This window comes from Convolutriloba macropyga, chromosome 11 (assembly GCF_964194025.1).
Source record: "Convolutriloba macropyga chromosome 11, txConMacr16.3, whole genome shotgun sequence".
NCBI lineage: Eukaryota > Metazoa > Xenacoelomorpha > Acoela > Convolutidae > Convolutriloba > Convolutriloba macropyga.
In genome coordinates, this window is record NC_134478.1 from 57,622,561 (window position 1) to 57,643,060 (window position 20,500).

General features: G+C 33.1%; 1 protein-coding gene across 8 annotated transcripts in view; it reads left to right on the plus strand.

Moving 5' to 3' along the window:
• Positions 1-20,500, plus strand: part of LOC142349505 (epidermal growth factor receptor-like) — a 132,892-nt gene that overhangs the window by 6,124 nt on the left and 106,268 nt on the right. The window lies entirely within an intron of this gene.

Here is a 20,500-nt window from a genome sequence, read left to right on the forward strand (position 1 = left end):
CGATCCTTGTATGAAACCAAAGAAATCATATATGATCCTTGTATGATTACCAAGAAATCATATATGATCCTAGTACGAATACCAAGAATCATACATCTAATTTTCGAAAATCTTTAACCATTTATGTTTTTTCTTGTTTTTATTCGGTAGGGCATCACGTATATGATACCCCGGCATCACATTGTGATCCACCGAAAAACCTTAACGTACAATATTAATTGCAAAGTTGGGCACAAAATAAAAGAGTAGGTCCAAATACATAACAAAATTTTTGACATACTCTGAAGCCAGTTTATACTTATAAATGCTCATTTATAAAAAATATTCAAAAGAAAAATTTTCATATCACGTCAAATTCGTTTGCTGAATATGTTTAAACCACAAAGTTATTCTTTTAACGCACATAAAGAATCAAATGTCGATTGCAAATGCAATATAATAATTTAATAAGTCCTCTGAATACATTATACGAGAATTTGTGGCACCAGTCAATGTTTTATGTGTCATATAAAACCTTGTATGATTTCCAAGAAATTTTTTCAACTTCAATGGAAAAATCAAAATTATACAGTTTTTAGTCTTTGAAATTTTTTGTACGATCCTTGTATGATTTCTAGAAAATCATATATGGTCCTTGTGTGACTACTAAGAATTCATACAAATCATACATGACCTAGTATGATTACTAAGAATCATATATGACCTAGTACGAAATAAAAGAAAGTTGTATGTATGATCGTTGACCCGGGTGTGCATTAATTATTTGACGTAAAAACAGTGTATTTTTTCCAGTTTGGTTACAACTTTTTTTAACATGAAAATTAGTGGAACTATACATTGAGATGTATAGCGTATAAGACTCTGGCGGATAATTAAATCAATTGTTTTAAAAAGTGATTACAAGTTTTTTTTAGCTATAAGTCAAAGTTGAATTTTCACCTCTTAAAGTGCTACCTTAACTTTGAGTCGAGAATATTCTGTTGGAATTGCTGTTTTTGCTACCGATTGGTATCTTTTCTGATGGGGGGTGTGAGTAGTATCTTTTGAATGCCTTGCTAGTTACACTTTTTAAGCAAACTCTTTTTTCCGTATTTTGTTCTGAGGAGATACTCTTGTTGAAAAGTAAACCCTTAAATTAAAAATATACTAGAGAAACCTCTTGTTTTTCATTCGCTATTTCTTAAATACTTTGTTTTCAGCCTTATTCTTCTTTTTAATTGCTCTCAAAGATTGTTGGAATTATATTAGTCTGGTGGTATTTTTTTCATGCGATTTTTCGCTTGATCGTTTTTTGTCTCACGCATTTGACTTTTCGTCCTCAAAAGCGGGATAAAGAGGTAGTGCTCGGAGGGTATCAGGTTCTCTTAGAAGCTTAAGCCTTGCTATACTCTAAAGTTTTCAGCGGTGAGTTGCACAATGCAAACTTCTGTTTTATCTTCTGAAGCAAAATGTGGACGAGGGTATATACCAATGCCCTCATGTAGAGCATGGTGCCAAAAACTTTGGGAAGTGATATGTAAAATAGAGATTGACGTTCTTGTTCTTATTTTTTTGCATAACTTATACTCAAGTTGTTTATTAGTTTTATAAATGAAAATACTGCCTTCATGCGTCAGCTTTTTGTTAACTTTAAAATTGCAAATAATCGCTTCCCTCATTGAGGCTCTACCCTACATTTAACTAGGCAGTGTTTTTTTTAATCGAAAAGTTTTCTATTAGATGATCTTTTCACTTTGTTATCAACTTTTGCCTCTTGCCTGGTAATCGTGAGTTTTTCTTGTGAGAACAAAAAAATATCAGTTTAGGAATTATCGTGAAGAAAACAGTTGTTTTAGTATGGTTCAGATTTTGCACTCGTTGACAAAGCAAATGGTCTAATCTGAATTGTTCTTGAGAAAATCCTATATTGCAAGAACACTTTTTTAGCTTACGCGAAGTAAGTGTTTCGATTGCCAGTTTTTTGTAATTCGTTTTTGTTTGTCTTTTCTCTGGTAATCCTAAATTCCCACCAAATTTTTGCAAGTCCTATGTTGCAAGAGCACTGTTTTAACTTACGCGAAGTAAGTGTTTCGATTGCCATTTTTTCGTAATTCGTTTTTGTTTGTCTTTTCTCTGGTAATCCTAAATTTCCACCAAATTATTGCGAAGCATGTAACAAATTATTGGAGCCGAATTATGTAACCGAATTATTGGAGATTGTAACGGTAACATGGATCAAAATCCCACGATTGTGTGCGAAAAATGAACCTAGCAATTTGAAAATTATGTTCTAGTAAAAGAGTTTTTTTTTAGTTGATTTTGACTTCCATGCATCTTCTACTTGTTAAAATCCGTTTTCAGCGGTTAGATGATCTTTTCACTTTGTTATCACCTTTTGCCTCTTGCCTGATAATCGTGAGTTGTTTATGTGAGAACAAAAAACTATCAGTTTAGGAATTATCGTGAAGAAAACAGTTGTTTTAGTGTGGTTCAGATTTTGCACTCGTTGACAAAGCAAATGTTCTAATCTGATTTTTCCCCGAGAAAATTCTTATATTGCGAGAACACTTTTTTATTTTACGGGAAGTAAGTGTTTCCATTGCCATTTTTTGTAATTCATTTTTGTTTGTCTTTTCTCGGGTAATCCTAAATTAAAATAGAGCATGTAACGGTAACATCGATCAAAATCCCACGATTGTGTGCGAAAAAAGAATCTAGGAATTTGAAAATTAAGTTCTAGTAAAAGAGTTTTTTAGCCGATTTTGTGTTTCATGCATGTTCTACCTGTTGAAATATTTTTTCAGCGGTGAGTTGCACAATGCAAAATTCTGTTTTATCTTTTGAAGCAAAATGTGGACGAGGGTAGAAACCAATGCCTTCATGTAGAACATGGTGGCAAAAACTTGGGGAAGTGTTATGTAGAGATTGAGGTTCTTGTTCTTAAATTTTTGCGCTCTTTATACTCAAGTTGTTTATTAGTTAGTTTTAAAATTGCAAATTATTGCTTTCCTCATCGAGGCCCTACCCTACATCTAACGAGGCAGTGTTTTTCTAATCGAAAAGTTTTCTATTAGATGTTCTTTTCACTTTTTTATCACCTTTTGCCTGATAATCGTGAGTTGTTCATGTGAGAACAAAAAACTATCAGTTTAGGAATTATCGTGAAGAAAACAGTTGTTTTAGTGAAGAAAACAGTGGTTCAGATTTTGCACTCGTTGACATATCAAAGTGTCTAATCTGAATTTTTCCTGAGAAAATTCCTATATTGCAAGAACAATTTTTTATTTTAAGCGAAATTAGTGTTTCGATTGCCATTTTTTGTAGTTCGTTCTTGTTTTTCTTTTCTCTGGTAATCCTAAATTTTCTCCGAATTATTGCGATGAGCAGTTAAAATAGAGCATGTAACGGTAATATGGATCAAAATCCCACGATTGTGTACGAAAAAAGAATCTGTCAATTTGAAAATTAAGCTCTAGTAAGAGTTTTTTAGCCGATTTTGTGTTCCATGCATCTTCTATTTGATGAAATCCTTTTTCAGCGGTGAGTTGCTCAATGCAAACTTCTGTTTTATCTTCTGAGGCAAAATATGGACGAGGGTATAAACCAGTGCCTTAATGTAGAGCATGGTGGCAAAAACTTGGAGGAGTGTTTTGTAGAGATTGAGGTTCTTGTTCTTAAATTCTTGCATACTTTATACTCAAGTTGTTTTTTAGTTTTAAAATTGAAAAAACGTCCTTTTTGCGTCAGCTTTTTGTTAGTTTTAAAATTGCAAATAATTGCTTTCCTCATCGAGGCCCTACCCTACTTCTAACGAGGCAGTGTTTTTCTAATCGAAAAGTTTTCTATTAGATGTTCTTTTCACTTTTTTATCACCTTTTGCCTGATAATCGTGAGTTGTTCATATGAGAACAAAAAACTATCAGTTTAGGAATTATCGTGGAGAAAACAGTTGATTTAGTGTGATTCAGATTTTGCACTCGTTCACAAAGCAAATGGTCTAATCTGATTTTTTCCCGAGAAAATTCCTATATTAAGAGAACACTTTTTTATTTTATGGGAAGTAAGTGTTTCGATTGCCATTTTTTTTAATTCTTTTTTGTTTCTTTTCTCGGGTAATCCTAAATTTCCTCCGAAATTCTGCGATGAGCAGTTAAAATAGAGCATGTAACGGTAACATGGATCAAAATCCCACGATTGTGTACGAAAAAAGAATCTGTCAATTTGAAAATTAAGCTCTAGTAAAAAAGTTTTTTTAGCCGATTTTGTGTTCCATTCATCTTCTATTTGATGAAATTCTTTTTCAGCGGTGAGTTGCTCATTGCAAACTTCTGTTTTATCTTCTGAAGCAAAATGTGGACGAGGGTATAAACCAGTGCCTTCTTGTAGAGCATGGTGGCAAAAACTTGGGGAAAGTGATATGTAAAATAGAGATTTAGGTTCTTGTTTTTAATTTTTTGCATACTTTATACTCAAGTTATTTATTAGTTTTATAAATGAAAATACGTCCTTTATGCGTCAGCTTTTTGTTAGTTTTAAAATTGCAATTAATTGCTGTCCTCATATAGGCCCTACCCTACATCTAACGAGGCAGTGTTTTTCTAATCGAAAATTTTTCTATTAGATGTTCTTTTCACTTTTTTATCACCTTTTGCCTGATAATCGTGAGTTGTTCATATGAGAACAAAAAACTATCAGTTTAGGAATTATCGTGGAGAAAACAGTTGTTTTAGTGTGATTCAGATTTTGCACTCGTTCACAAAGCAAATGGTCTAATCTGATTTTTTCCCGAGAAAATTCCTATATTAAGAGAACACTTTTTTATTTTATGGGAAGTAAGTGTTTCGATCGCCATTTTTTTTAATTCTTTTTTGTTTGTCTTTTCTCGGGTAATCCTAAATTTCCTCCGAAATTCTGCGATGAGCAGTTAAAATAGAGCATGTAACGGTAACATGGATCAAAATCCACGATTGTGTACGAAAAAAGAATCTGTCAATTTGAAAATTAAGCTCTAGTAAAAAAGTTTTTTTAGCCGATTTTGTGTTCCATGCATCTTCTATTTGATGAAATTCTTTTTCAGCGGTGAGTTGCTCATTGCAAACTTCTGTTTTATCTTCTGAAGCAAAATGTGGACGAGGGTATAAACCAGTGCCTTCTTGTAGAGCATGGTGGCAAAAACTTGGGGAAAGTGATATGTAAAATAGAGATTTAGGTTCTTGTTTTTAATTTTTTGCATACTTTATACTCAAGTTGTTTATTAGTTTTATAAATGAAAATACGTCCTTTATGCGTCAGCTTTTTGTTAGTTTTAAAATTGCAATTAATTGCTGTCCTCATATAGGCCCTACCCTACATATAACGAGGCAGTGTTTTTCTAATCGAAAATTTTTCTTTTAGATGTTCTTTTCACTTTTTTATCACCTTTTGCCTGATAATCGTGAGTTGTTCATGTGAGAATAAAAAACTATCAGTTTAGGAATTATCGTGAAGAAAACAGTTGTTTTAGTGTGATTCAGATTTTGCACTTGTTCACAAAGCAAATGGTCTAATCTGATTTTTTCCCGAGAAAATTCCTTTATTGCAAGAACAATTTTTTATTTTACGCGAAGTAAGTGTTTCGATTGCCATTTTTTGTAGTTCGTTCTTGTTTGTCTTTTCTCTGGTAATCCTGAATTTCCTCCGAAATATTGCGATGAGCAGTTAAAATAGAGCTTGTAACGGTAATATGGATCAGAATCCCACGATTGTGTGCGAAAAAGAGTCTAGGAATTTGAAAATTAAGTTCTAGTAAAAGTTTTTTGCCGATTTTGTATTTCATGCATCTTCTACCTGTTAAAATATTTTTTCAGCGGTGAGTTGCACAATACAAAATTCTGTTTTATTTTCTGAAGCAAAATGTGGACGAGGGTATAAACCAATGCCTTCATGTAGAAGATGGTGGCAAAAACTTGGGGAAGTGTTATGTAGAGGTTGAGGTTCTTGTTCTTAAATTTTTGCATACATTATACTCAAGTTGTTTATTAGTTTTAAAAATGAAAAAACGTCTTTTTTGCCTCAGCTTTTTGTTAGTTTTAAAATTGCAAATAATTGCTGTCCTCATATAGGCCCTACCCTACATCTAACGAGGCAGTGTTTTTCTAATCGAAAATTTTTCTTTTAGATGTTCTTTTCACTTTTTTATCACCTTTTGCCTGATAATCGTGAGTTGTTCATGTGAGAACAAAAAACTATCAGTTTAGGAATTATCGTGAAGAAAACAGTTGTTTTAGTGTGATTCAGATTTTGCACTTGTTCACAAAGCAAATGGTCTAATCTGATTTTTTCCCGAGAAAGTTCCTATATTGCAAGAACAATTTTTTAATTTACGCGAAGTAAGTGTTTCGATTGCCATTTTTTGTAGTTCGTTCTTGTTTGTCTTTTCTCTGGTAATCCTGAATTTCCTCCGAAATATTGCGATGAGCAGTTAAAATAGAGCATGTAACGGTAATATGGATCAAAATCCCACGATTGTGTGCGAAAAAGAGTCTAGGAATTTGAAAATTAAGTTCTAGTAAAAGTTTTTTTGCCGATTTTGTATTTCATGCATCTTCTACCTGTTAAAATATTTTTTCAGCGGTGAGTTGCACAATGCAAAATTCTAGTAAAAGAGTTCTTTTTGCCGATTTTGTATTTCATGCATCTTCTACCTGTTAAAATATTTTTTCAGCGGTGAGTTGCACAATGCAAAATTCTGTTTTATCTTCTGAAGCAAAATGTGGACGAGGGTATAAACCAATGCCTTCATGTAGAAGATGGTGGCAAAAACTTGGGGAAGTGTTATGTAGAGATTGAGGTTCTTGTTCTTAAATTTTTGCATACTTTATACTCAAGTTGTTTATTAGTTTTAAAAATGAAAAAACGTCTTTTTTGCCTCAGCTTTTTGTTAGTTTTAAAATTGCAAATAATTGCTTTCCTAATCGAGACCCTACTCTACATCTAACGAGGCAGTGTTTTTCTAATCCAAAATTTTTCTATTAGATTTTCTTTTCAGTTTTTTATCACCTTTTGCCTGATAATCGTGAGTTGTTCATGTGAGAACAAAAAACTATCAGTTTAGGAATTATCGTGAAGAAAACAGTTGTTTTAGTATGGTTCAGATTTTGCACTCGTTGACAAATCAAAGTGTCTAATCTGAATTTTTCCTGAGAAAGAGCCTATTTTGCAGGAACAATTTTTTATTTTATGCGAAGTAAGTGTTTCGATTGCCATTTTTTGTAATTCGTTTTTGTTTGTCTTTTTTCTGGTAATTCTAAATTTCCTCCGAAATATTGCGATGAGCAGTTAAAATAAAGCATGTAACGGTAATATGGATCAAAATCCCACGACTGTGTGCGAAAAAAGAGTCTCGGAATTTGAAAATTAAAGTTCTAGTAAAAGAGTGTTTTTGCCGATTTTGTATTTCATGCATCTTCTACCTGTAAAAATATTTTTTCAGCGGTGAGTTGCACAATGCAAAATTCTAGTAAAAGAGTTTTTTTGCCGATTTTGTATTTCATGTATCTTCTACCTGTTAAAATATTTTTTCATCGGTGAGTTGCACAATGCAAAATTCTGTTTCATCCTCTGAAGCAAAATGTGAACGAGGGTATAAACCAATGCCTTCATGTATAACATGGTGGCAAAAACTTGGGGAAGTGTTATGTAGAGAATGAGGTTCTTGTTCTTAAATTTTTGCTTACTTTATAATCAAGTTGTTTCTTAGTTTTAAAAATGGAAAAACGTCCTTTTTGCGTCAGCTTTTTGTTAGTTTTAAAATTGCAAATAATTGCTGTCCTCATATAGGCTCTACCCTACATCTAACGAGGTTGTGTTTTTCTAATCGAAAAGTTTTCTATTAGATGATCTTTTCACTTTGTTATCACTTTTTGCCTCTTGCCTGATAATCGTGAGTTGTTCATTTGAGAACAAAAAACTATCAGTTTAGGATTTATCGTGAAGAAAACGGTTGTTTTAGTGAAGAAAACAGTGGTTCAGATTTTGCACTCGTTGACAAATCAAAGTGTCTAATCTGAATTTTTCCTGAGAAAATTCCTATATTGCAAGAACAATTTTTTAATTTACGCGAAGTAAGTGTTTCGATTGCCATTTTTTGTAGTTCGTTCTTGTTTGTCTTTTCTCTGGTAATCCTGAATTTCCTCCGAAATATTGCGATGAGCAGTTAAAATAGAGCATGTAACGGTAATATGGATCAAAATCCCACGATTGTGTGCGAAAAACGAATCTAGGAATTTGAAAATTAAGTTCTAGTAAAAGAGTTTTTTTTGCCGATTTTGTATTTCATGCATCTTCTACCTGTAAAAACATTTTTTCAGCGGTGAGTTGCACAATGCAAAATTCTAGTAAAAGAGTTTTTTTGCCGATTTTGTATTTCATGCATCTTCTACCTGTTAAAATATTTTTTCAGCGGTGAGTTGCACAATGCAAAATTCTGTTTCATCCTCTGAAGCAAAATGTGGACGAGGGTATAAACCAATGCCTTCATGTAGAACATGGTGGCTAAAACTTGGGGAAGTGTTATGTAGAGAATGAGGTTCTTGTTCTTAAATTTTTGCTTACTTTATAATCAAGTTGTTTATTAGTTTTAAAAATGGAAAAACGTCCTTTTTGCGTCAGCTTTTTGTTAGTTTTAAAATTGCAAATAATTGCTGTCCTCATATAGGCCCTAACCTACATCTAACGAGGTTGTGTTTTTCTAATCGAAAAGTTTTCTATTAGATGATCTTTTCACTTTGTTATCACTTTTTGCCTCTTGCCTGATAATCGTGAGTTGTTCATTTGAGAACAAAAAACTATCAGTTTAGGATTTATCGTGAAGAAAACGGTTGTTTTAGTGAAGAAAACAGTGGTTCAGATTTTGCACTCGTTGACAAATCAAAGTGTCTAATCTGAATTTTTCCTGAGAAAATTCCTATATTGCAAGAACAATTTTTTAATTTACGCGAAGTAAGTGTTTCGATTGCCATTTTTTGTAGTTCGTTCTTGTTTGTCTTTTCTCTGGTAATCCTGAATTTCCTCCGAAATATTGCGATGAGCAGTTAAAATAGAGCATGTAACGGTAATATGGATCAAAATCCCACGATTGTGTGCGAAAAACGAATCTAGGAATTTGAAAATTAAGTTCTAGTAAAAGAGTTTTTTTTGCCGATTTTGTATTTCATGCATCTTCTACCTGTAAAAACATTTTTTCAGCGGTGAGTTGCACAATGCAAAATTCTGTTTTATCTTTTGAAGCAAAATGTGGACGAGGGTAGAAACCAATGCCTTCATGTAGAACATGGTGGCTAAAACTTGGGGAAGTGTTATGTAGAGAATGAGGTTCTTGTTCTTAAATTTTTGCTTACTTTATAATCAAGTTGTTTATTAGTTTTAAAAATGGAAAAACGTCCTTTTTGCGTCAGCTTTTTGTTAGTTTTAAAATTGCAAATAATTGCTGTCCTCATATAGGCCCTAACCTACATCTAACGAGGTTGTGTTTTTCTAATCGAAAAGTTTTCTATTAGATGATCTTTTCACTTTGTTATCACTTTTTGCCTCTTGCCTGATAATCGTGAGTTGTTCATTTGAGAACAAAAAACTATCAGTTTAGGATTTATCGTGAAGAAAACGGTTGTTTTAGTGAAGAAAACAGTGGTTCAGATTTTGCACTCGTTGACAAATCAAAGTGTCTAATCTGAATTTTTCCTGAGAAAATTCCTATATTGCAAGAACAATTTTTTAATTTACGCGAAGTAAGTGTTTCGATTGCCATTTTTTGTAGTTCGTTCTTGTTTGTCTTTTCTCTGGTAATCCTGAATTTCCTCCGAAATATTGCGATGAGCAGTTAAAATAGAGCATGTAACGGTAATATGGATCAAAATCCCACGATTGTGTGCGAAAAACGAATCTAGGAATTTGAAAATTAAGTTCTAGTAAAAGAGTTTTTTTTGCCGATTTTGTATTTCATGCATCTTCTACCTGTAAAAACATTTTTTCAGCGGTGAGTTGCACAATGCAAAATTCTGTTTTATCTTTTGAAGCAAAATGTGGACGAGGGTAGAAACCAATGCCTTCATGTAGAACATGGTGGCAAAAACTTGGGGAAGTGTTATGTAGAGATTGAGGTTCTTGTTCTTAAATTTTTGCGTTCTTTATACTCAAGTTGTTAATTAGTTTTAAAAATGAAAAAACGTCCTTTTTGCGTCAGCTTTTTGTTAGTTTTAAAATTGCAAATAATTGCTTTCCTCATCGAGGCCCTACCCTACATCTAACGAGGCAGTGTTTTTCTAATCGAAAAGTTTTCTATTAGATGTTCTTTTCACTTCTTTATCACCTTTTGCCTGATAATCGTGAGTTGTTCATGTGAGAACAAAAAACTATCAGTTTAGGAATTATCGTGAAGAAAACAGTTGTTTTAGTATGGTTCAGATTTTGCACTCGTTGAGAAATCAAAGTGTCTAATCTGATTTTTTCCCGAGAAAATTCCTATATTGCGAGAACACTTTTTTATTTTATGGGAAATAAGTGTTTCGATTGCCATTTTTTGTAATTCATTTTTGTTTGTGTTTTCTCTGGTAATCCTAAATTTCCTCCGAAATATTGCGATGAGCAATTAAAATAGAGCATGTAACGGTAACATGGATCAAAATCCCACGATTGTGTGCGAAAAAAGAATCTAGGAATTTGAAAATTAAGTTCTAGTAAAAGAGTTTTTTAGCCGATTTTGTTTTTCATGCATCTTCTACCTGTTAAAATATTTTTTTAGCGGTGAGTTGCACAATGCAAAATTCTGTTTTATCTTTTGAAGCAAAATGTGGACGAGGGTAGAAACCAATGCCTTCATGTAGAACATGGTGGCAAAAACTTGGGGAAGTGTTATGTAGAGATTGAGGTTCTTGTTCTTAAATTTTTGCGTTCTTTATACTCAAGTTGTTTATTAGTTTTAAAAATGAAAAAACGTCCTTTTTGCGTCAGCTTTTTGTTAGTTTTAAAATTGCAAATAATTGCTTTCCTCATCGAGGCCCTACCCTACATCTAACGAGGCAGTGTTTTTCTAATCGAAAAGTTTTCTATTAGATGATCTTTTCAGTTTGTTATCACCTTTTGCCTCTTGCCTGATAATCGTGAGTTGTTCATGTGAGAACAGAAAACTATCATTTTAGAAATCGTGAAGAAAACAGTTGTTCTAGTATTGTTCAGATTTTGCACTCGTTGACAAATCAAATGGTCTAATCTGATTTTTCCTGAGAAAATTCCTGTATTGCGAGAACACTTTTTTATTTTACGGGAAGTAAGTGTTTCGATTGCCATTTTTTGTAATTCTTTTTTGTTTGTCTTTTCTCTAGTAATCCTAAATTTCCTCCGAAATTTTGCGATGAGCAGTTAAAATAGAGCATGTAACGGTAACATGGATCAAAATCCCACGATTGTGTGCGAAAAATGAATCTAGCAATTTGAAAATTAAGTTCTAGTAAAAGAGTTTTTTAAACTGATTTTGCCTTCCATGCATCTTCTATTTGTTAAAATCCGTTTTCAGCGGTGAGTTGCACAATGCAAACTTTGAAGCAAAATGTGGACGAGGGTATAAACCAATGCCCTCATGTAGAGCTTGGTGCCAAAAACTTGGGGAAAGTGATATGGAAAATAGAGATTTAGGTTCTTGTTTTTAATTTTTTGCATACTTTATACTCAAGTTGTTTATTAGTTTTTTTAATGAAAATACGTCCTTTATGCGTCAGCTTTTTGTTAGTTTTAAAATTGCAAATAATTGCTTTCCTCATCGAGGCCCCACCCTACATCTAACGAGGCAGTGTTTTTCTAATCGAAACGTTTTCTATTAGATGTTCTTTTCACTTTTTTATCACCTTTTGCCTGATAATCGTGAGTTGTTCATGTGAGAAAAAACTATTAGTTTAGGATTTTTCGTGAAAACAGTTATTTTAGTATGGTTCAGATTTTGCACTCGTTGACAAAGCAAATTGTCTAATCTGAATTTTTCTTGAGAAAATTCTGATATTGCAGGAACAATTTTTCAACTTACGCGAAATAAGTGTTTCGATTGCCATTCTTTTGTAATTCGTTTTTGTTTGTCTTTTCTCTGGTAATCCTAAATTTCCACCATATTATTGCTATGAACAGTGAATATGGAGCATGTAACGGTAACATGGATCAAAATCCCACGATTGTGTGCGAAAAATGAATCTAGCAATTTGAAAATTAGGTTAGAGTTTTTTAAGCTGATTTTGCCTTCCATGCATCTTCTATTTGTTAAGATCCGTTTTCAGCGGTGAGTTGCCCAATGCAAACTTTGAAGCAAAATGTGGACGAGGGTATAAACCAATGCCCTCATGTAGAGCTTGGTGCCAAAAACTTGGGGAAAGTGATATGTAAAATAGAGATTTAGGTTCTTGTTTTTAATTTTTTGCATACTTTATACTCAAGTTGTTTATTAGTTTTTTTAATGAAAATACGTCCTTTATGCGTCAGCTTTTTGTTAGTTTTAAAATTGCAATTAATTGCTGTCCTCATATAGGCGCTACCCTACATCTAACGAGGCAGTGTTTTTCTAATCGAAAAGTTTTCTATTAGATGTTCTTTTCACTTTGTTATCACCTTTTGCCTGATAATCGTGAGTTGTTCATGTGAGAACAAAAAACTTTTAGTTTAGGAATTATCGTGAAGAAAACAGTTGTTTTAGTATGGTTCAGATTTTGCACTCGTTGACAAAGCAAATGGTCTAATCTGAATTTTTATTGAGAAAATTGTTATATTGCAAGAACAATTTTTCAACTTACGCGAAGTAAGTGTTTCGATTGCTATTCTTTTGTAATTCGTTTTTGTTTGTCTTTTCTCTGGTAATCCTAAATTTCCACCATATTATTGCGATGATCAGTGAAAATGGAGCATGTACCGGTAACATGGATCAAAATCCCACGATTGTGTGCGAAAAATGAATCTAGCAATTTGAAAATTAAGGTCTTATAAAAGAGTTTTTTTTAAGCTGATTTTGTCTTCCATGTATCTTCTGTTTGTTGAAATCCGTTTTCAGCGGTGAGATGCACAATGCAAACTTCTGTTTTGTCTTCTGAAGCAAAATGTGGACGAGGGTATAAATCAATGCGCTCATGTAGAGCGTGGTGCCAAAAACTTGGGGGAAGTGATATGTAAAATAGAGATTGAGGTTCTTGTTTTTAATTTTTTGCATACTTTATATTCAAGTTGTTTATTAGTTTTATAAATGAAAATACGTCCTTTATGCGTCAGCTTTTTGTTAGTTTTAAAATTGCTAATAATTGCTTTCCTCATATAGGCCGTACCCTACATCTAACGAGGTAGTCTTTTTCTAATCGAAAAGTTTTCTATTAGATGATCTTTTCACTTTGTTATCACTTTTTGCCTCTTGCCTGATAATCGTGAGTTGTTCATGTGAGAACAGAAAACTATCATTTTAGAAATTATCGTGAAGAAAACACTTATTCTAGTATTGTTCAGATTTTGCACTCGTTGACAAATCAAATGGTCTTATCTGAATTTTTCCTGAGAAATTTCCTATATTGCGAGAACACTTTTTTATTTTTGCGAAGTAAGTGTTTCGATTGTCATTTTTTTAATTCATTTTTGTCTTTTCTCTGGTAATCCTAAATTTCTCCTGAAATATTGCGATGAGCAGTTAAAATAGAGCAGGTGACGGTAACATGGATCCAAATCCCACGATTGTGTGCGAAAAGTGAATCTAGCAATTTGAAAATTCAGTTCTAGTAAAAGAGTTTTTTTAGCTGATATTGTCTTCCATGCATCTTCTAAATGTTAAAATCCTTTTTCAGAGGTGAGTTGCACAATGCAAACATCTGTTTTTATCTTCTGAAGCAAAATGTGGACGAGGGTATAAACTAATGCCTTCATGTAGAGCAGGGTGGCGAAAACTTGGGGAAGTGATATGTAAAATAGAGATTGAGGTTTTTGTTTTTAATTTTTTGCATATTTTATTCTCAAGTTGTTTAGTTTTAAAAATGAATAAACGTCTTTTATGCGTCAGTTTTATGTTAGTTTTAATATTGCAAATAATTGCTTTCCTCATCGAGGCCCTACCCTACATCTAACGAGGCAGTGTTTTTCTAATCGAAAAGTTTTCTATTAGATGATCTTTTCAGTTTGTTATCACCTTTTGCCTCTTGCCTGATAATCGTGAGTTGTTCATGTGAGAACAGAAAACTATCATTTTAGAAATCGTGAAGAAAACAGTTGTTCTAGTATTGTTCAGATTTTGCACTCGTTGACAAATCAAATGGTCTAATCTGAATTTTTCTTGAGAAATTTGCTATTTTGCGATAACTTTTTTATTTTACGCTAAATAGGTATTTCTATTGCCATTTTTTTGTAATTCGTTTTTTGTCTTTTCTCTGGTAATCCTAAATTTCTCCGAAATATTGCGATGAGCAGTTAAAATAGAGCATGTAACGGTAACATGGATCAAAATCCCACGATTGTGTGCGAAAAATTAATCTAGCAATTTGAAAATTCAGTTCCAGTAAAAAAAAGTTTTTTTAGCTGATTTTGTCTGCCATGCATCTTCTACTTGTTAAAATCCTTTTTCAGCGGTGAGTTGCACAATGCAAACGTCTGTTTTATCTTCTGAAGCAAAATGTGAATGAGGGTATCAACCAATGCCCTAATGTAGAGCATGGTGGCAGAAACTTGGGGAATTAATATGTTGAATAGAGATTGAGGTTCTTGTTTTTATTTTTTTTGCATATTTTTTTACTCAAGTTGTTTACTAGTTTTTAAAATGAAAATACGTCCCCTATGCGTCAGCTTTTTGTTAGTTTTAAACTTGCAAATAATTCCTTTCTCATCGAGACCCTCATCGAGGCCCTACCCTACATCTAACGAGGCAGTGTTTTTCTAATCGAAAAGTTTTCTATTAGATGTTCTTTTCACTTTGTTATCACCTTTTGCCTCTTGCCTGATAATCGTGAGTTGTTCATATGAGAACAAAAAACTATCAGTTTAGGAATTATCGTGAAGAAAACAGTTATTTTAGTATGGTTCAGATTTTTCACTCGTTGACAAATCAAATGGTCTAATCTGAATTTTTCTTGAGAAAATTCTTATTTTGCAAGAAAACTTTTTTAACTTACGCGAAGTGTCTCGATTGCCATTTTTTTAATTCGCTTTGTCTTTTCTCTGGCAATCCTAAATTTCCACCATATTATTGCGATGAGCAGTTAAAATAGAGCATGGAACGGTAACATGGATCAAAATCCCACGATTGTGTGCGAAAAATGAATCTAGCAATTTGAAAATTCAGTTCTAGCAAAAAAAGTTTTTTTAGCTGATTTTGTCTACCATGCATCTTCTACTTGTTAAAATCCTTTTTCAGTGGTGAGTTGCACAATGCAAACTTCTGTTTTATCTTCTGAAGCAAAATGTGGACGAGGGTATAAACCAATGCCTTAATGTAGAGCATGGATGCAGAAACTTCGGGAGGTAATATGTAAAATAGAGATTGAGGTTCTTGTTTTTATTTTTTTTTCATATTTTTTTACTCAAGTTGTATACTAGTTTTTAAAATGAAAATACGTCCCTTATGCGTCAGCTTTTTATTAGTTTTAAACTCCTCCGAATAATTCCTTCCCTCATCGAGGCTCTCATCGAGACTCTCATCGAGGCCCTACCCTACATCTAGCGAGGCAGTGTTTTTCTAATCGAAATGTTATCTATTAGATGTTCTTTTCACTTTGTTATCACCTTTTGCCTCTTGCCTGATAATCGTGAGTTGTTCATGTGAGAACAAAAAACTATCAGTTTAGGGTTTATCGTGAAGAAAACAGTTGGTTTAGTATGGTTCAGATTTTGCACTCGTTAACAAAGCAAATTGTCTAATCTGAATTTTATTTTGAAAATTCTTATTTTGCGAGAAAACTTTTTTAACTTACGCGAAGTAAGTGTTTCGATTGCCATTTTTTATAATTCGCTTTTTTGTCTTTTCTCTGGTAGTCCTGAATTTCCACCATATTACTGCGATGAACAGTGAAAATGGAGCATGTAACGGTAACATGGATCAAAATCCCACGATTGTGTGTGAAAAATGAATCTAGCAATTTGAAAATTAAAATCTAAAATAGTTTTTTTAGCTGATTTTGTCTTCCATGCATCTTCTATTTGATGAAATCATTTTTCAGCGTGAGTTGCACAATGCAAATTTCTGTTTTATCTTCTGAAGCAAAATGTGGACGAGGGTATAAACCAATGCCTTAATGTAGAGCATGGTGGCAGAAACTTAGAGAGGTAATATGTAAAATAGAGATTGAGGTTCTTGTTTTTATTTTTTTTGCATATTTTTTGACTCAAGTTGTTTACGAGTTTTTAAAATGAAAATACGTCCCTTATGCGTCAGCTTTTTGTTAGTTTTAAACTTGCAGATAATTGCTTCCCTCATCGAGGCTCTCATCGAGACCCTCATCGAGGCCCTACCCTACATCTAACGAGGCAGTCTTTTGGAATCGAAAAGTTTTCTATTAGATGTTCTTTTCACATTGTTATCACCTTTTGCCTCTTGCCTGATAATCGTGAGTTGTTCATGTGAGAACAAAAAACTATCAGTTTAGGAATTATCGTGAAGAAAACAGTTGGTTTAGTATGGTTCAGATTTTGCACTCGTTGACAAATCAAATGGTCTAATCTGATTTTTTCCTGAGAAAATTCCTGTATTGCGAGAACACTTTTTTATTTTACGGGAAGTAAGTGTTTCGATTGCCATTTTTTGTAATTCTTTTTTGTTTGTCTTTTCTCTAGTAATCCTAAATTTCCTCCGAAATTTTGCGATGAGCAGTTAAAATAGAGCATGTAACGGTAACATGGATCAAAATCCCACGATTGTGTGCGAAAAAAGAATCTAGGAATTTGAAAATTAAGTTCTAGTAAAAGAGTTTTTAGCCGATTTTGTGTTTCATGTATCTTCTACCTGTTAAAATATTTTTTCAGCGGTGAGTTGCACAATGCAAAATTCTGTTTTATAATCTGAAGCAAAATGTGGACGAGGGTATAAACCAAAGCCTTCATGTAGAACATGGTGTTAAAAACTTGGGGAAGTGTTATGTAGAGATTGAGGTTCTTGTTCTTAAATTTTTGCGTACTTTATACTCAAGTTGTTTATTAGTTTTAAAATTGCAAATAATTGCTTTCCTCATCGAGGTCCTACCCTACATCTAACGAGGCAGTGTTTTTCTAATCGAAAAGTTTTCTATTAGATGTTCTTTTCACTTCTTTATCACCTTTTGCCTGATAATCGTGAGTTGTTCATGTGAGAACAAAAAACTATCAGTTTAGGAATTATCGTGAAGAAAACAGTTGTTTTAGTATGGTTCAGATTTTGCACTCGTTGACAAAGCAAATGGTCTAATCTGAATTGTTCTTGAAAAAATCCTATATTGCAAGAAAACTTTTTTAACTTACGCGAAGTAAGTGTTTCGATTGCCGTTTTTTATAATTCGCTTTTTTGTCTTTTCTCTGGTAATCTTAAATTTCCACCATATTATTGCGATGAGCAGTTAAAATAGAGCATGTAACGGTAATTATGTAACCGAATTATTGGAGATTGTAACGGTAACATGGATCAAAATCCCACGATTGTGTGCGAAAAATGAATCTAGCAATTTGAAAATTCAGTTCTAGCAAAAAAAGTTTTTTTAGCTGATTTTGTCTACCATGCATCTTCTACTTGTTAAAATCCTTTTTCAGTGGTGAGTTGCACAATGCAAACTTCTGTTTTATCTTCTGAAGCAAAATGTGGACGAGGGTATAAACCAATGCCTTAATGTAGAGCATGGATGCAGAAACTTCGGGAGGTAATATGTAAAATAGAGATTGAGGTTCTTGTTTTTATTTTTTTTGCATATTTTTTTACTCAAGTTGTATACTAGTTTTTAAAATGAAAATACGTCCCTTATGCGTCAGCTTTTTATTAGTTTTAAACTCCTCCGAATAATTCCTTCCCTCATCGAGGCTCTCATCGAGACTCTCATCGAGGCCCTACCCTACATCTAGCGAGGCAGTGTTTTTCTAATCGAAATGTTATCTATTAGATGTTCTTTTCACTTTGTTATCACCTTTTGCCTCTTGCCTGATAATCGTGAGTTGTTCATGTGAGAACAAAAAACTATCAGTTTAGGGTTTATCGTGAAGAAAACAGTTGGTTTAGTATGGTTCAGATTTTGCACTCGTTAACAAAGCAAATTGTCTAATCTGAATTTTATTTTGAAAATTCTTATTTTGCGAGAAAACTTTTTTAACTTACGCGAAGTAAGTGTTTCGATTGCCATTTTTTATAATTCGCTTTTTTGTCTTTTCTCTGGTAGTCCTGAATTTCCACCATATTACTGCGATGAACAGTGAAAATGGAGCATGTAACGGTAACATGGATCAAAATCCCACGATTGTGTGTGAAAAATGAATCTAGCAATTTGAAAATTAAAATCTAAAATAGTTTTTTTAGCTGATTTTGTCTTCCATGCATCTTCTATTTGATGAAATCATTTTTCAGCGTGAGTTGCACAATGCAAATTTCTGTTTTATCTTCTGAAGCAAAATGTGGACGAGGGTATAAACCAATGCCTTAATGTAGAGCATGGTGGCAGAAACTTAGAGAGGTAATATGTAAAATAGAGATTGAGGTTCTTGTTTTTATTTTTTTGCATATTTTTTGACTCAAGTTGTTTACGAGTTTTTAAAATGAAAATACGTCCCTTATGCGTCAGCTTTTTGTTAGTTTTAAACTTGCAAATAATTGCTTCCCTCATCGAGGCTCTCAACGAGACCCTCATCGAGGCCCTACCCTACATCTAACGAGGCAGTCTTTTGGAATCGAAAAGTTTTCTATTAGATGTTCTTTTCACATTGTTATCACCTTTTGCCTCTTGCCTGATAATCGTGAGTTGTTCATGTGAGAACAAAAAACTATCAGTTTAGGAATTATCGTGAAGAAAACAGTTGGTTTAGTATGGTTCAGATTTTGCACTCGTTGACAAATCAAATGGTCTAATCTGATTTTTTCCTGAGAAAATTCCTGTATTGCGAGAACACTTTTTTATTTTACGGGAAGTAAGTGTTTCGATTGCCATTTTTTGTAATTCTTTTTTGTTTGTCTTTTCTCTAGTAATCCTAAATTTCCTCCGAAATTTTGCGATGAGCAGTTAAAATAGAGCATGTAACGGTAACATGGATCAAAATCCCACGATTGTGTGCGAAAAAAGAATCTAGGAATTTGAAAATTAAGTTCTAGTAAAAGAGTTTTTAGCCGATTTTGTGTTTCATGTATCTTTACCTGTTAAAATATTTTTTCAGCGGTGAGTTGCACAATGCAAAATTCTGTTTTATAATCTGAAGCAAAATGTGGACGAGGGTATAAACCAAAGCCTTCATGTAGAACATGGTGTTAAAAACTTGGGGAAGTGTTATGTAGAGATTGAGGTTCTTGTTCTTAAATTTTTGCGTACTTTATACTCAAGTTGTTTATTAGTTTTAAAATTGCAAATAATTGCTTTCCTCATCGAGGTCCTACCCTACATCTAACGAGGCAGTGTTTTTTTATAATCGAAAAGTTTTCTATTAGATGTTCTTTTCACTTCTTTATCACCTTTTGCCTGATAATCGTGAGTTGTTCATGTGAGAACAAAAAACTATCAGTTTAGGAATTATCGTGAAGAAAACAGTTGTTTTAGTATGGTTCAGATTTTGCACTCGTTGACAAAGCAAATGGTCTAATCTGAATTGTTCTTGAAAAAATCCTATATTGCAAGAAAACTTTTTTAACTTACGCGAAGTAAGTGTTTCGATTGCCGTTTTTTATAATTCGCTTTTTTGTCTTTTCTCTGGTAATCCTAAATTTCCACCATATTATTGCGATGAACAGTGAAAATGGAGCATGTAACGGTAACATGGATCAAAATCCCACGATTGTGTGCGAAAAAAAGAATCTAGGAATTTGAAAATTAAGTTCTAGTAAAAGAGTTTTTAGCCGATTTTGTGTTTCATGTATCTTCTACCTGTTAAAATAGTTTTTCAGCGGTGAGTTGCACAATGCAAAATTCTGTTTTATAATCTGAAGCAAAATGTGGACGAGGGTATAAACCAATGCCTTCATGTAGAACATGGTGGCAAAAACTTGGGGAAGTGTTATGTAGAGATTGAGGTTCTTGTTCTTAAATTTTTGCGTACTTTATACTCAAGTTGTTTATTAGTTTTAAAATTGCAAATAATTGCTTTCCTCATCGAGGTCCTACCCTACATCTAACGAGGCAGTGTTTTTCTAATCGAAAAGTTTTCTATTAGATGTTCTTTTCACTTCTTTATCACCTTTTGCCTGATAATCGTGAGTTGTTCATGTGAGAACAAAAAACTATCAGTTTAGGAATTATCGTGAAGAAAACAGTTGTTTTAGTATGGTTCAGATTTTGCACTCGTTGACAAAGCAAATGGTCTAATCTGAATTGTTCTTGAGAAAATCCTATAT